Source organism: Rhinopithecus roxellana, chromosome 4 (assembly GCF_007565055.1).
Source record: "Rhinopithecus roxellana isolate Shanxi Qingling chromosome 4, ASM756505v1, whole genome shotgun sequence".
Classification (NCBI taxonomy): domain Eukaryota; kingdom Metazoa; phylum Chordata; class Mammalia; order Primates; family Cercopithecidae; genus Rhinopithecus; species Rhinopithecus roxellana.
The window spans coordinates 92,722,783-92,735,131 of NC_044552.1; positions in this window are offsets into that span (position 1 = coordinate 92,722,783).

Below are 12,349 nucleotides of genomic sequence, written 5' to 3' on the forward strand. Positions count from 1 at the left end.
TTTTAAATCACAGAATATAAACTTCAGATAATGTAAGAATATTTTATATATTTATAATATAAAATTATATATTTATATAATATAAATAAATATAAAATACATACAAATGTATATAATATACTTACATTATCTAAAAATATATGTTATCATTTATAAGTAAATTATATTTATTTATAATCAATTATAGTAATTGTTATTTTGTTACCATAATTTGCCATAATACTCCTCAACATTGCGTTACTAGTGCAATAAGGCAATAATAGAAAAAATAAACAACATAAAGATGAGAATAAAAGTGAAACTGTCTTTATTATATGTATTGTATGCATGATATTGCATACCTACGATAAAGACAGATAAATAAAAATATTGTAGGTGCAAACCTTAAGAGACCTAGAAAAAAAAGATTTTAGGAAGAGTTATTTTAGCAAGTAAATTTACCAAGGTCACTGGATTCAAGGTAATATACAAATGACATTTGTAATGCAATATACTGGCAAAGGACCTGCCATAATTACTTAAAAACAGAACGCTGAAGAATACATTTAGTGACAAGTGTTTAAGCTGGGAAATACAAAGCACTGCAAAGATTGATTGAAGAAAATATAAATGAAGGAGATGTTTTGTTAATGGATTGTTAATGAATTAAAATACTTGAAATAGTTAAGCTGTAACTCTGCTGAGTTGATTTGTGATTGAAATCAATATTCTAGTTTTTAAAAGTAATTAACAGGCTAATTTAAATTTGTTAATGAAAAGACAAATAATCTAAAATATTTAAAACAGCCTTAAAAATGAACAAAATGGGCAAATGTGACGGGTTAATTCCATTAAAATTTAAAGATTGCTTCACCAAATGGTGCTGAATAACTGTATGTGTATCTGTAAAGAAAACCAGTTGGGCCTTGGATTTTTATTGTTACTTCTTAATCCCTTCTGAGAGTGATTGAAGTTGTTTGTATATCAACATTTAATTACTAATGTTGGGTTAGGGTATACCATTTTATAATTTGTTGTGTAATTGACTTCCTGTTTTTTAGTTTATCTTTTCCCCCTTTCTTGCTCTATATTTTGAAAGAGCTTATTAGAATTTCCAAAGAAAAAATGCATTTTTTAGCATATGCTTAATTTGGTGTCTAGTATTTTATTTAAGAATTGACTTTTTGGCCGGGAGTGGTGGCTCAATCCTGTAATTCCAGCACTTTGGGAGACCCAGGCGGGAGGATCACGAGGTCAGGAGATTGAGACCATCCTGGCTAACACGGTGAAACCCCGTCTCTACTGAAAATACAAAAATAATTAATCGGGCATGGGGATGGACGGCTGTAGTCCCAGCTACTTGGGAGACTGAGGCAGAAGAATGGTGTGAACCCAGGAGGCGGAGCTTGCAGCGACCCGAGATGGCGCCACTGCACTCCAGCCTTGGCGACAGAGCGAGACTCCGTCTCAAAAAAAAAAAAAAAAAAAAAAAAAAAAATTGACTTTATTCTGTAAGTGAGAATTACAAATCTCACCATTATAACTTCGTTTTAGAAAACAATTGTGAAAATCAACAAGTTAGTTGATTTTGCAGTATAGAAAACTAAAATCTTTTTTAAATAAATAATTTATCTTTTTTTTTGGAATAAACATAGGGACTAGAATAATGGATTTTTTTTAGCCAAACACACGTTGTGATGTGCTAATTTGTAGTTTTTTTTTTTTTGCTGTTGCGATGGTTACTTTTGTGGGTCAGTTTGGCTCAGATAAGAGAAGCCAAAATACCTCGTCAAACACTTTTTCTGGGCATGTCCGTGAGGATGTTTCTGTAAGACACGAGCATGTGAATTTGTGCACTGAGTAAAGATCACCCTTACCAATGTGGGCGGCACCCCCGATTCACTGAAGCCCTGAACAAGAACAAAATGTGGAGGAAGGAAAAATTTACTCCCTTTGCTTGAGCTGGGCCATCCAACTTGTGGAACATCCGTGCTGCTGACTCCTGTTCCTTTAAACTCAGAATAGGACTTATACCGTTGACTGTCCTGGTTCTCATACACCCGCCAGCTTTCTGGAGTTTCCAGCTTGCATAGCTTGCATAGGGAAGATCCTGGAACATCACAGCTTCTATAATTGTGTAAGGCTGATCACTCATACTACAGTCATGCACTGCATAAGGATGCTTTGGTCAAGGACAGATTGAGTTTATGATTTTGGTACCATAAGGTTATGATGAAGCGGAAAATTCTCCATTGCCTGTTGACTTTGTAGCCATCATGACTTCTGAGGACAATACAATACTCATCTGTTTGTTGTGATATTGGTGAAAACAAAACCCCTGTGCTGCCAGTCAAAAGTAGAACAGGTACAATTATGTACAGTATATAATAATACATGGTGATGGTAATAAACAACTATGTTACTGGTTTATATATTTACTTTTTATTATTTTAGAGTGTACTCTGTTTACTTATTTAAGAAAAAAAATGGTAACTTTAATATAGTCTCAGGTAGGTCATTTAGGAAGTATTCCAGAAAAAGGCATTGTTCTCCTAGGAGATGACAGCTCCATGCTTGTTATTGTTGTTGAAGACCTTCCAGTGGGACAAGATATGGCAATAAAAGACTGATACTGATTATCTGGACCCTGTGTAAGCAGAGGCCAATGTGTGTGTCAGTGTCTTAATTTTTAATAGAAAAGTAAAACAACCCAAAGTCTTTAAATAGGAAAAGCTTATAGAATAAGAAAGAATTTTTTGTACAGTTGTATATTTGTGTTTTTGGTGAATTATTACAGTCAAAAAGCTGAAAAATGAAAAGTTGATTAAAAGTTACAGTAAGCTAAGATTAAATCATTATTGAAGAAAGAAAATTTAAAAAATAAATTTAGTATAGGCTAAGTGTACAGTGTTTATAATTCTACATTCATAGACAGTCAAGTCCTAGGCCTTCACATTCAATCACCATTCACTCACTGACTCAGCCAGAACAACTTCCAGTCCTGCAAGCTCCATTCATGGTAAGTGCCCTCTACAAGTGTACCATTTTTTATCTTTTATGTCATATTTTTTACCTTTTCAATGCTTAGCTATATTTATATATATAACTATTTACCATTGTGTTATAATTGCCTACAGCCTTCAGTATAGTAACACGCTATACGGGTTTGTAGCCTAAAAGTAATAGGCTATGACATATAGCCTAGGTGTGCAGTAGGCTATACTATCTAGGTTTGCGTAAGTAGACTCAACGATGTTTGCACAATGATGAAATCACTTAAGGACACATTTCTTAGAATGTATTAGTGTTAAGTCACACGTGACTGTAAATATCTTTCTATGTATCTCTATCTATCTATCTATCTATCTATGTCTTATTGGTTCTGTTTCTCTGGAGAACCCTGACTAATACAATGATTTTGACAGCTTTTATCAGGCTTAGGTGTGCTTCATAATTAAGTAGCTATCGATTGTTTTCTAAGTTCTATCTCTATGCAAATATATAGATATATATCTTTATATTTCATAGATATTACCCTCATTTACAAAATTATAAACTAAAACTCAGAAAGGTTAGGTGATTTCCAAGGTCATGCACCTGGTAAAGAATGATGTCAGAGTTTGCCTCCAGACCATATTATTTCTAAGATATATCTCTACAACAATATATAGCATTATGTCTTCACAGACATTGCTTTCATGGAGCTTACACTCTCTGTAGCAAAATAATCATTTATAAAACAATTTGATACAGAAAATGAATATTATTAAGTAATTAAAGTAGACAAATGTAATGCTAACTAATGTTCATTTAGGTTTCTTATTTATATTTGAAATTATCAAAAGCCAACATGGAAATATTGACTAATTCTCTAACTTCTTTGGAGAATGAATTGGAAACGTTCTCCAACTTCAGACACAAATGCGTCAAAGGACCGAGTCATTAATTGAAAATAGAATTATTGACTCACTTTTAAACTTTGGATTAAATTTCCAGCATATAAATTTAGTTATTTTTGAGGTTATTAATAGTACAATCACGGATATGTCATACAAAAGTTTCCTCAACATATTTCATCACTTTTTAAATATAACTTAGACTTGTTCTGTCTAAAAAATATTACTTTACATTTTCTTTTTTATTTTCTGTAGTAGCTCTTAACCAACATTCACTGGTTCTATAGTTTATTATTCTAATTGAGAAAATGTGAAATGATGTACCTCAGCCACCTGAGTTGTAAAACTACCACATCATTTACCTTGGGAAATGGGATCGCTGTTCCAGGACTTTCCATTCTCATATTTAAAGAAAGCTTATATAACTGGGGTGAGTTTGTGAAAAAATATGTGACATGAACAAGTAGATGAGACGTTCCTTTCCTCTAAACCATTGCACATGCATTTCTTATTGAGAAATGTAAATTATCTCTCTGTGAAGTGTATTTGAGGGAAGGGCATTCAGCAGTTAGTGGAAAATGCAGTTCTCTGGCAGTAGCTATATGAGCCACTATTAACTTATTGGGGCAGGGAGGAGTCCATAATGTGATTTTCTTGCTATGAATTATGTTCTCCATTATAAATTCACAGAGGAATTTTATGAAGCAGACAGCTTTACCAGTGCCTATCTATATTCAGGAAACATTTGAATTCTGTTAAGTAATTTGCTTAAAAATATTGATTGATTGGTTGACTGATGGTTGATTAATGACATACTGTCTGTGTGCTAGGCCTGAGGTCTACATTTCTGAATGTCTATTTAAGTGAAGAAAATATCTTTTCTTTTTATTTCTGAAGATTTTTTTCTTGTAAGTAGAAATAATGACCTATATTTGTTCAGACCTGGAGAAGAAGTGAAACAAATTTTCAAGGTAGACGTAAGTAAAAGGGAATTTTTAAACTACTTCCTAGATTTAGTGTATGCAGTGGAAGTTGTGAAAATACATGGAGATCTTGAATTAGAATGATATTCTCTAAAAGGCCCCCATTCTCATTCACGGGTTAAAAAAAAAAAAAAACAAGAAGACACCAATGAGTATAAATTAATTGGTACTTAATAGAGATATAACATTTATATGCTTAATATAAAATTATTTTCATATATTAAACATCTTTAATTAATAATTTAAAATATAATTGTGAAGAAAAAGTCCTCATCTTAATTTTGTTATTCAGCAATATTTATATTTTAGTATCTACGTAACACATTTAGCAAGGCATTGTCCTGAGTGACCGAAAATATTGACACATTTAAAACCCATAACAGCTCTGAGAGAGATATTACTATTATCCCTACTTTCAACTGAGAAATTTAGGAAACCCTGGTAAGGAACTTTCCAAAGGTCTTACAACTTGGAAGAAGTCTACTTGGAATTTGAATTTAAGAAGCTATACTCGAGTCCATTTTCTGTTATGTTTGGTTTGGTATAATGCATTCCCATGCACCTTTCACCCAGTCTCAACAATTACAAATATTTGTCCCATTTTTTCCAACTACATCCTCCACCATATACTTGCTTCATATGTTTGTGTTTGTATGTGTCTATGTGTGTCTGTGTGTGTGCTCATGTAGTAGTAGTAGTAGATTAAAGCAAATCTCAGAAATATCCTTTCAGTATTAACACTAGTATTATTTCTAACAGACAAACTTTTTTATATACACAGCCTTAATTTAGTAACTGCAATCAACACAATAATAATTGCTTAATATTATTTAATACATAGTTGATATTCTAATGTCACTGTTTCAAAAATATATTTTAATTGTTGGTTTTTGTTAATTAAGATCAGTCAAGATTCATACATTGCATTTGGTTGATGTGTCTATATTTTTTTCTCTAGGGCATCCAATTTTCTTCTTTGTTTTTTTCAGGTGACATATTTATTGAATACATGGGCTAACTTGTCCCGTAGAATGTCCCAACCTCATATTTGATAAGATGTGCCAAATACAGGGGGTTGTATTACCGGATATTAAAATTAAGTTTAGGAAACCCTAGTTGCTCATAATGGACAGTAATTATAATAACCCATTGCTTTGCAGGAAGACCTTATTTTCACTATAAGAGACACAAAGTGTTTCTCTACTTTACTCTTGAGGGAGATACTCTATCTTCCAAGGTTGTCTTTTATATAAATATCATTGAAAACATAGTCTGGAACAAAAGAACCATCACTGTCTCATTCACAATACATGCAGAAAAATGAAAGACCTGTGCAGAATTGTCTCTTCACAATATCCACCCTTCATTTTTGTAATGTCTTGAATTCTGGTGAATTTTGCCACAGTGCCACTTCATCAGCAACTCTGATTAATCTGACATACAGAAACTAGGCCAAATCTGTTCAGTTATCTCATACAACATTTAATTAAGGCCATTCTAAATAAGATTCCAAGCAACCTAAAGAGTACAACCTTAAGTATCGACCACAAATATGTCATCTAAGTTACCAGACACAGTTAAATAACAACAAACGCCTTTTAACATAGAAAGCCTGGTGTCATTCTCTATAAGTTTTAGTATTGACATTTCCACATCACTGGAGACATTAATCCAAGCACAGCAAGATGATTTAGTAATTGCACTGACTCTACCTTGGACTATGAGAAGCAAGTCTCAGGTAATCATCCATAACAACCATGACCAGTGAGTTCAGGCAGAACTGAATGCCTCCCAGGGCCAATTCAGTATAATTGATCACTTTGGTTAAAGTCAGTGATAAATTTTGTACTATGGTTTCTAATCTATTGACTCATGTTGCAGAGATAACTGTCTTCAAGAAAGACATAAATAATGAACAAATTTTCCTTTTAGGAAGTATCTCTGAGTAATCTAGGGAGTCTCATTTTGAAAAAAGATAGTCACAGTCATCCAGTTTAGTGTTTTACAAAACATTCGAAGCTATCTAACATCTACCCCTGTGATGTAAATGACTATATTTTTGGGAGGGGATGAATTGGTTCATTTTTTCCAGACAAAAAGCACAATTCCAGAGACATGTATGATTTCCCAGGATAGAAATTCTTGGCCAAAATTTTGGGATCTCAGAAGTGCAATTAGTGTCCATTGGGAGGGGGCAGAGATTGACAGTGCTTCCAATGTAGTCTCCCAGAAAACTAATATGCTTTCTAGGTTTGGTTTCAATAATTGATCAAATTCACTTTTGAATGGCATGTACAAGTCACCAGCAGGATGGCATCTCTCTGTCTCAAAGAATGACTGACTTTAAGGAGGTGGGTGGGAAAGGTGTCCGAAGATATTGACAGGTGTTTAGAGTGGAAGGTGAAGGAGCTAGGGTCATCTCCTCTGTTTTAATAGTTTACCAGTAAAATAAAGATAATTGCAATAACATTTTGATTGGAGCTGTCTGTCAAAGTCTGGTAGATCTGACAGCCAGATAAATTAAAACTGCTTGCAATAGTTTGGGAGAGCCTATGAAGAGGGGGTTCCTTTATGAGGATGAAGGTGATTGTAAAAGACAAGTGTACTTAGCATTTCTCCCTCACCTTTACTCTTAGTGTTTAAATTATTGCCTTCCCAGGTGATGAGAGTGTTGTTTCTTCTATTTCAGAACAGGTATATCCCTTCGTAGTAGTTACAATTTCCCCTGTTTTCCAATCATACCTTGCAAACAAGCAGAACTTTCTCCAAAAGGATCAGGAGATTTTGAAAATAATTGAAATTATTTGAACTGAAATTGAAAGGAGAAAACAATTATAAACATATAGCATCTCAGAGTTTTGGGAAAATAACACACCAGGAACATATGCATGATTGCTATTTCAGAAAGAGAAAAGAGAAAGGATAGAAGAAACACTGAAGAAATTATAGCCAACACATTTACAGATTTAATAACTGGCATCAACCACAGAAACAAGAAACTCATGGAAGAAAGCAGGAAAAATAGGAAAATAAACAGAAACAAAAATATCCAGAAATACATTTTGAATTGCTAAAATGTAGACACGAATAGCAAAATTAGACACAGCTAGAGTACCTGCATAGAAACAACAAAAACCATTAAAGACCTTTTTTGGAAATCATTTAGGTAAGAAGACAATAAAATTACATCATAAAGTGCTGTTAAGGGAAAGAAATCTTCAATCTATAATTCTATAACCAGGTAAACTAGTATTTTTAAAAATGATAAAGGGTGACATCAGCAAACAGAGCATAGAAGAGATTGCTGGAACTTGTTTCCACCATAAAAATGTCAGTAAACTGGCAAAATAAATAAATAAATAAATAAAATAAATTCTATGTTTTTCAAAAATCTGTATATAAAGCAAAATCTTGGAACAACTCGGAATATTTATTCAAAACAATGACAACAACAATGATTTAAGTAAGAACAGTGAACAGTTTTATGGGGGTTTAAACTTTGCAGCTACATGTTTGCCCGAAATCAAACAGTCCACACTCCTGGTAAAAACTAGCAGCTTGGCAGCCACTACAGAAATGACTACCATTTAAAACTCCTTGAAAGTCTCATTTCCAAAGAATTCTCACTGCTTAACCTGTCTTGTGTTTTCATAGAAGACCCCCACTTGCAGAGAGTGCATTTATCTGACATGCCTCAGACCTCATTCAGGACAAACAGCCTTTTCCCGGAGTGTTTGTGAAAATTATCAGCAGCAAATGTTTAACATGGTAGCTGCCTGTGATTCTGATTACCTTTGTGGAAAACGAGTGGTGAAAACCTGCAAGAAAGAGCTAGTGAACAAGATGTCCACAGAGAGCTTTGAAAAGTTGTGGTATGTTCCTGTGAATCTAGAACCCTGTACAACATTGTGCATGCCCAGGGTTTGCGCATGTCCTGGAAAGACCTGATAATGTCCAAAGCTTGTAGCTGTGACTTAGCTTAATATGCTGCACAAGCAAAAAGTGAAGGATAATACAGAGCTGTAAACTGCTTGTCTGTATAGTGAGGACATACCTCAGAATACATTCAAATCATCTCAGCAAAAGTCAGAAGATATCTTGCTTGAAGCATTTAAGGAAATCTCTGTATAATCATTAGCTGGTCTCTAAACCCACCAAGCAGAGCCTTCAATGGACACACATGACAAGGGAAAGAGACTTTACAAAATTAGTTTAGAAAAGTGACTCAGCAAACACACAACTACTATTACAATAAACAGTAACCACTATAAACGCTGGGGAGAGAGTAGAAGCTGATTTCCACAGCCATTCAAGTTATATAACTTAAAACATCCAGTTTTCAACAACGAAATATTAGGAGGTATACAAATAGTATGACCAATACATGAGAACAAGAGTAGACAATATAAACAGTTAATGAGGAAGGTGACACTGCACTTAAGAGACAAAGACTTTATATCAGCTATTTCAAATGTATTCAAAAAACTAAAAACAACTATGCAGGAAAGAGTGAAAACAACATCCCATAAAATAGTGAATATCTACAAAGAAACAGAAGTAATTTTTTTAAAGACCCAAATAGAATGTCTGAGGTTGAATATTACAATAACTGAAATAAAAACTAACTAGAGGGGCTCAAGAGCAGAATTAAGCAGAGAGTCAGCAAACTTGACTATAGTACTATGGAAATTATCTACTCTATGGAACAAACAGGAAAATGAATAAAAGAGAAGGAGCATGTCCTCAGGATACACCACATATCAGGCCATAAAACGAGGCTCCAAAAATTTAAAAAGGCTCATCACCCTTTTCACCGTTATCATTAGGGTTTAAGAAAGTTTGTTCTCCAACCACAATGGAAGGAAGTTAGACATCAATAACCGAAGGAAATTTGAGAATTTCACAGACACACAGAAATTTAAAAACACACTGTTATGTAGTGAGTCATTCTCTGGATGATTTATGTAACAAGCTTATACCTGCTGAATAACTGAATATTATTCTTTTTCATTGTTTTCTTTTAGATTCATCAACGTACAAAACACAGTAAATATGCTAATATCATCAGTGGTTACCTTAAATACTTTGATATAATTATTTTAAATATAATCAATTAATAAATTTGGACTTTGTTAGGAAATTTTATTGCTTATTAAAATCTATATATCCATGTTGAATATTTGATCAACTTAGAAATAATGCTGTCAATATCAATATTCACAGCCAGTTTTTAATGTTGTATTCAAAGTTTACCACTGTCATGGGAAATTAGATCCATTTATACTTATGCCATGGAAAGAAACTAAAACATGTAATTGTTCTTATTTAGGCAGCACCAATACAATGATTTGAAGTTGGCGGACATTTACAGCATAGGAACAGGACACCACCAACTTTATTAAAAATTTATTTTGACTACGTTTCACAGTACAAGAAATACCATGAGTAGTAGCTTCAAATTTTCTATTTTAGAGGGAATTGGTGATGGGATAAAATGAAAAGATGTTAGTTATGGGATACAAACTTCAATTATAAGATGAATAAATTCCAGAAACCTAATCCACAGTATGACAACTATAGTTAATAATAAGTAAAAGTATTGTAAACTCGAAATTTACCAAGAGAGTAAAGCTTGTGTTTTCACCACAGAAAAGTAACTCTGTAAAGTGACAAATGTTAACTAACTTGACTGTATTAATCATTTAATAATAATATGTATGTCAAAACATCATGTTTTAAATCTTAAATATATACAATTTTTGTTTAACAATTACACCTCAAGAAAGCTGGGGGAAAAAGCAGGCAATTAGGAGATCCAGTCTAATTGGAAGGGTGCTTTTAAAGATATGTTTATGGAGCAAATATGCTGTTTGTCTTTCTAGTTGTTATTTACATGGAATGGCCTAGTAGGGCAGATAGAGATGGAAAATGAAGAACCCTCAAACATCATTATAGCTGTCACTTAATAGTACTCTGTAGAAATAGTCTTGTGGAGACAGAATTCATCTTCTTAGACTTATGGACGCTTTTTGGAAGTTGATTTGCAATGCAAAGAACTGTTTTTATGAACTCATCTACGGTTCTGGGATACACTAAGCTAAGTAGATATAGTTTTATTCAGATATTGAAAATTGCATTTCTATATGTTAAGATTTGTGCTTTGAGCTCTCCAGTATTAATGGAGGCAGCAATCATGCCTGTAAAAAAATTCCTATGTTGTAGAAAATTAAACAATGAACGATCCTAGAACAGAGCCACTCGAACTGGTATTCTCCCTTATAATATGTTATAGCAGCTAAAAGTCAGTCATTTTGCTTCTCCAAAATGGGAAACAAGTAAGTAATTTTGGGGAGAAAAAAACTGAGGGAAAACAGTTTTAGAAAAGCTGCACCTGTGTATCTTAGCTTAGCTGTAGGTAATTCCACAAAATAAATGCATTCAGCATTGTGAATAAACTGTGAAGTGAATTTTTTTTAAAAAAATATTCCCTTTAATTATAACTGGCACTTGTGAGTTTAATACTGGAGGCAGCTGAAAAGTGATATAAGTGTTAGTGAGCTATAGCAATGTGGGCCTCCGATATAAGTGACTGGTTATGGTTTAATAATCCTAAAAAGGACACGTACGTAAACCAAATGTTTAATTTCACTTATTGAACATCAAAGGTACTTTTTTGCCTCCTTCTCACAGTAAAACTACTTTTAACACAGTCTGGAAATTGGTTTACAGACTTTTCTTATAGCCAAAGACATGAGAACAGAAATTCCGGCCATGTGGCTGCCTAAAGCTGTAGCCCTTGGCCTGCCATAGATGATTAAAAAGGTTCTATATAGAAAGAGTCAAGACTTTTTTTGTCTGTGTTTCTAAGCAAGTGTGATTTGGAACAGTTTAAACAGGGAGAGACCTGTATTCTTGGAAACCTTGACTATTTTTTTACTTTCTTGTTCTTTCCAGCTGGATGAAACCTCTGTTTTTTTTGCAAATCAGGTGCCTGTCTAGAAGAAAGCCAAATTTTTAAGAATTAGATGAAAATAACACTTGCTATTTTATATTTTCAAATGTAAAATTGCCACTGAAAGGCAAGGGCAACTTGGGTTAGAAAAAATATGTAAGTTGGCTTGAAATTGCAGGGAGGAGTTAAAAGAATAGATATGTTGTAAATCATATGGCAAAAGTGTCACATCCTACCCAAAGTCACACGTTTTCTTTAATAGAGAAGTCACTCCTTTCATTCAAAGAGTATTTCCCTGTAGCTAGTCACATCCATTTACTTCAGTGTTCAACAGCTTGCCAAAGCAAGAGTCTTTGTAGGTTTAAGTATATTCATATGTTCATAAAAATGACACACTCATTAGCAACTAGAGACCCAAGAATGTTTGCGTTATAGCCACTCCCCCCACCATAAAAAACTTACAAATAATGAATAGCAGTTGAAGTGTTTTTCTTTTATTTTGTTTTTTAAAGTCTAAATTTATTGATCATGGGTTTATA